This window comes from Triticum urartu, chromosome 7A, assembly GCF_056163025.1.
Source record: "Triticum urartu cultivar PI428250 chromosome 7A, HENAU_Tu73, whole genome shotgun sequence".
In the NCBI taxonomy this organism is placed as follows: Eukaryota; Viridiplantae; Streptophyta; class Magnoliopsida; order Poales; family Poaceae; genus Triticum; species Triticum urartu.
Genome location: NC_141879.1, coordinates 9,382,025 through 9,388,024, shown reverse-complemented (window position 1 = coordinate 9,388,024; position 6,000 = coordinate 9,382,025).

The window sequence follows — 6,000 nt, the reverse complement described above, 5'->3', positions numbered from 1 at the left end:
AGGTTGGCTCGCCGAGGCAAAGCCCTCGGCCCAGCTAACGTGACGGAGCTGGTCGGCTAGTGACGCCGAAGTGTCCGGAGTAGGTTGATGAAGAGATGACGAAGCCCCCGGTCCAGCCGAGATGTCGAAGCCTCGATGTCAGCCGATGAGTCGAGGTAGGTCGGCATGATGGACACTAGCTTGAAGAAGCAATAGTGCGGCCCTATCGATGCAGGTCGTGACGTGGTCGATGCCGGCTTAATGAAGTGACCGTGCGGCGATGCCGGTATGCCCGCTCCGTGTAATCTGTGGGGCGGCGATGTTGGTGATGATTTATCCTTCGCGATGCCGGACTCTTGTTCGGCTTGCCGAGATGATGATCCGAAGAAGTTGAGTTCGGCTCAACAAAGTGACGACGTGTCTAGCGCAGGTCGGCAGCCGTGGAGTAATATTGCCGGACTGGTTTGACACCAGCATGATGTTGAAGATCATGTTAAAAGGATCTTAAAGTTGCTGGGATGTGTTCGGGAAACAAAACACAATACCCCATACAAAACTTCCTTCAAAAGGGATGTCCGAAATCCCGTTCATAAAAAAGACGAACTCGGGTCGGATTCGTTTTCGCGCAGAAAACAGATCCAAAAAGTGATGCACTAATCGGAAGGTTCCCAGAGTTTGGACAGTAGGATCGAGCTGAAATTTTGAGAGGTGGTAGATATAGGAATTCCGCAGCCGATCAACAGTTGGATCTTTCAAAGGACGTCCGAGCTAGAAGCTGGACACCATGCCCTAAACTCATCCAGATTCCCGTCCAGATTTGACAAGGCTCTGGTATATCGCGGATTGCCAGAGATTCCTCCATCGGAACTCGACGAAATTTTCCAGGGTTGTTGTAGACTCAATTCCGCACAATTCCACCAAAGCGATCGTCAAAGCGATACTCGAGGAGGTGGTGGCGGCAGATACGAGTTCGCTGTCCAGAAAAACAGCACGGTCGCTTGAGGGCAATGTTGACGTTGAGCCCCCGAGCTCCATGGATGATTCCTCCGTGATCTTGATAGAGATCGGAGTTAATGTTTAATGAAGGCCCTCGTCCGAACATGGTGATCCGAACACGGGGCGCAGTTCTTGGTCGAACCAAGGTGACCAGTCGAGCTGGTGACGAAGATGCTGAAGTCGCAGTTGATCTGCAGGTGAGCCATCGATCCTTTTGCCGATCACATAGCAGAACTCTCAATGAAAGCACCAATGTCGGTGTCAAAACCGGCGGATCTCGGGTAGGGGGTCTCGAACTGTGCGTCTAAGGCGGATGGTAACATGAGGCAGGGGACACGATGTTTTACCCAGGTTCGGGCCCTCTTGATGGAGGTAAAACCCTATGGCCTGCTTGATTAATATTGATGATATGGATAGTACAAGAGTAGATCTACCACGATATCAGAGAGGCTAAACCCTAAAAGCTAGCCTATGGTATGATTGTCTGTATATATCTATCGACTAGCCTGGCCTCGGTTTATATAATGCACCAGAGGCCTAGGATAACAAGAGTCCTAGCCGAATACGCCGGTGGAGAGGAGTCCTTGTCTTGATCGCCAAGTCTTGTGGAATCTTCCTTGTATGCGGCAGCTGTCTGAACTAGCCCATGAGTATATGGCCATGGGGGTCCTCGGCCCAATCTAACAGATCGGGAGATGACATGGTGAGTACCCCCTAGTCCAAGACACCGTCAGAGAGGTTGGGGAAGACTCCGTCCAGCAGCAGCACGACGGCGTGGTGGTGGTGGAGGAGCGCAGAACTCCAGCAGGGCTTCGCCAAGCACTACGAGAGACGAGGAGGGAGAGAGGTAGGGCTGCGCCAAGAGAGAGATGATCTCGTGTGTCTTGCAGCCCCAAATACCTCAAGTATATATAGGGGAAGGGGAGGGGATGCGCCCCCATCTAGGGTTCCCTCCCTAGGGGTGGCGGCAGCCCCAAAACCCATCTAGGGTGGCGGCCAAGGGGGGGAGAGGGGAGGCGCACCTGGGATGGGCCTTAGGGCCCATCTGCCCTAGGGTTTGCCCCCCTCCCCTCTTTTGGAGCGCCTTGGGCCTTGGTGGGAGGCGCCCCAGCCCACCTAGGGGCTGGTCCCTTCCCACTATTGGCCCATGTAGGCCTCCAGGGCTGGTGGCCCTACCTGGTGGACCCCCGGGACCCTCCCGGTGGTCCCGGTACGTTACCGATAGCACCCGAAACTTTTCTGGTGACCAAAACGGGATTTCCCATATATAAATCTTTACCTCCGGACCATTCCGGAACTCCTCGTGACGTTCGGGATCTCATCCGGGACTCCAAACAACATTCGGTAACCGCGTACATACTTTCCCTATAACCCTAACATCGTCGAACCTTAAGTGTGTAGACCCTACGGGCTCGGGGGTCATGCAGACATGGCCGAGACAACTCTCCGGTCAATAACCAACAGCGGGATCTGGATACCCATGTTGGTTCCCACATGCTCCACGATGATCTCATCGGATGAACCACGATGTCAAGGATTCAATCAATCCCGTATACAATTCCCTTTGTCTAGCGGTACGATACTTGCCCGAGATTCGATCGTCGGTATCCCGATACCTTGTTCAATCTCATTACCGGCAAGTCTCTTTACTCGTTCCGTAACACATCATCCCGTGATCAACTCCTTGGTCACATTATGCACATTATGATGATGTCCTACCGAGTGGGCCCAGAGATACATCTCCGTTACATGGAGTGACAAATCCCAGTCTCGATTCGTGCCAACCCAACAGACACTTTCGGAGATACCCGTAGTGCACCTTTATAGCCACCCAATTACGTTGTGACGTTTGGCACACCCAAAGCACTCCTACGGTATCCGGGAGTTGCACAATCTCATGATCTAAGGAAATGATACTTGACATTAGAAAAGCTTTAGCATATGAACTACACGATCTTGTGCTAGGCTTAGGATTGGGTCTTGTCCATCACATCATTCTTCTAATGATGTGATCCCGTTATCAACGACATCCAATGTCCATGGTCAGGAAACCGTAACCATCTATTGATCAACGAGCTAGGTCAACTAGAGGCTTACTAGGGACATGGTGTTGTCTATGTATCCACACATGTATCTGAGTTTCCTATCAATACAATTCTAGCATGGATAATAAACGATTATCATGAACAATGAAATATAATATAATAATAACTAATTTATTATTGCCTCTAGGGCATATTTCCAATAGTCTCCCACTTGCACTAGAGTCAATAATCTAGTTCACATCGCCATGTGATTAACACTCATAGGTTACATCGCCATGTGACCAACATCCAAAGAGTTTACTAGAGTCACTAATCTAGTTCACATCACTATGTGATTAACACTCAATGAGTTCTGGGTTTGATCATGTTATGCTTGTGAGAGAGGTTGTAGTCAACGGGTCTGCAATATTCAGATCCCTATGTATTTCGCAAAACTTTATGTCATATCGTAGATGTTGCTACCACGTTCCACTTGGAGCTATTCCAAATTGTTGCTCCATTATACGTATCCGGTATCTCTACTCAGAGCTATCCGGATAGGTGTTAAGCTTGCATCGACGTAACTCTTTACGTCGAACTCTTTATCACCTCCATAACCGAGAAACATTTCCTTATTCCTCTAAGGATAATTTTGACCGCTATCTGGTGATCCATTCCTGGATCACCTTTGTACCCTCTTGCCAGACATGTGGCAAGGCACAAATCTGGTGTGGTACTCAGCATGGCATACCGTATAGAGCCTATGACAAAAGCATAGGGGACGACCTTCGTCCTTCCTCTTTCTTCTGCCGTGGTCAATCTTTTGAGTCTTACTCAACTTCACACCTTACAACTCAGGTAAGAACCCCTTCTTTGACTGATCTATTTTGAACTCCTTCAAAAACATGTCAAGGTGTGCGCTCTTTGAAAGTATCATCAGGCGTCTTGATCTATCTCTCTAGATCTTGATGCCCAATATGTAAGCAGCTTTATCCAGGTCTTCCTTTGAAAAACACTCTTCAAACAACCGTTTATGCTTTCCAGAAATTCTACATTATTTCGAATCAACAATATGTCATCCACATATACTTATCAGAAATGTTGTAGTGCTCCCACTCACTTTCTTGTAAATACAAGTTTCTAGCAAACATTGTATAAACCTAAAAGCTTTGATCACTCCATCAAAGCATATATTCCGACTCCGAGATGCTTGCTCTAGTCCATAGAAGGATCGCTGGAGCCAGCATACCTCTTAGCATCCTTAGGATCGACAAAACTTTGATTGTATCACATAAAACTCTTTCTTATGAAAACTGGTAAGAAAACTTGGTTTTTGACATCCATTTGTCAGATTTCATAATCGAAAAATACAGCTAATGCTAACATGATTCCGACGGACTTAAGCATCGCTACAGGTGAGAAATTCTCATCGTAGTCAACTCCTTGAACTTGTGAAAAGACTCTTTCCCACAAGTCGAGCTTCATAGACGGTAACATTACCGCCCACGTCCGTCTTATTCTTAAAGATCCATTCATCTCAATGGCTCACCGATCATCGGGCAAGTCCACCAAAGTCCATACTTTGTTCTGATACATGGATCCTATCTCGGATTTCATGGCTTCTAACCATTTGTCGGAATACGGGCCCACCACGCTTCTCCATAGTTCGTAGGTTCATTGTTGTCCAACAACATGATATCTAAGAAAGGATTACCGTACCACTCAGGAGTAGTACATATCCTTGTCGACCTACGAGGTTCGATAGCAACTTGATCCGAAGCTTCATGATCACTATCATTAACTTCCCATTCAACAGACGTAGGCGCCACAGAAAACATCTTTCTGTGTTGCATCACTCTCTGGTTGAAGTAAAGGTTCGACAACCTCATCAAGTTCTATCTTCCTCCCACTCAATTCTTTCGAGAGAAACTCCTTCTCGAGAAAGGACCCGTTCTTGGCGACAAACAATTTGCCCTCAGATCTGAGATAGAAGGTGTACCCAATTGTCACCTATGAGGATGTGTTTGTCCTCTTTGCGTTCGAGCTTCTCCGGCTGAAGCCTTAAGCATCGCAGCCCCAAACATTAAGAAACGACAACTTTGGTTTCTTGCCAAACCAATGTTCATACGACGTCGTCTCAACGGACTTAAATGGTGTCCTATCTAAAGTGAATGCAGCTGTCTCTAATGCATATCCTCAAAATGAAAACGGTAGATCGGTAAGAGACATCATAGATCGCACCATATCTCATAAGGTTCGATTATGACGTCCGGACACACCATTACGCTATGGTGTTCCAGGTGGCTTCAACTGCGAAACAATTCCACAATGTGATTGCCAAACTCATAACTCAGAAAATCCCCCTTTGATCAGATCGTAGGAACATGATCTTCTTGTTATGATGATTCTTAACTTCACTCTGAAATCGCTTGAACTTTTCAAACGTTTCAGACTTGTGCTTCATTAAGTAAATATACCTATATCTACTCAAATCGTCAGTGAAGATGAGAAAATAGCGATATCCATCGCACACTTCAATTCTCATTGGATCACAAGCATCAACATGTATGATTTTCCAACAAGTCACTTGCCCGTTTCATTGTACCTAAAAACGGGGTCTTAGTCATCCTGCCCATGAGGCATGGCTCGCATGTGTCAAGCGATTCAAAATCAAGTGACTCCAAACATCCATCGACATGGAGTTTCTTCATGCATCTTACGCCAATATGACCTAAGCGGCAATGCCACAAGAAAGTGGTACTATCATTATTAACTCTACATATTTTGGCGTGAACATGCGTATTACCATGACCGAGATTCAATGAACCATTCACATAGGGTGCATGGCCATGAAAGGTATTATTCATGTAAACAGAATAACCATTATTCTCTAACTTAAATGAATAACCGTATTGCAATGAACATGATCTAATCATATTCATGCTCAACGTAGACACCTGATAACATTTATCTAGGTTCAATACTAATCCCGAAGGCAGAT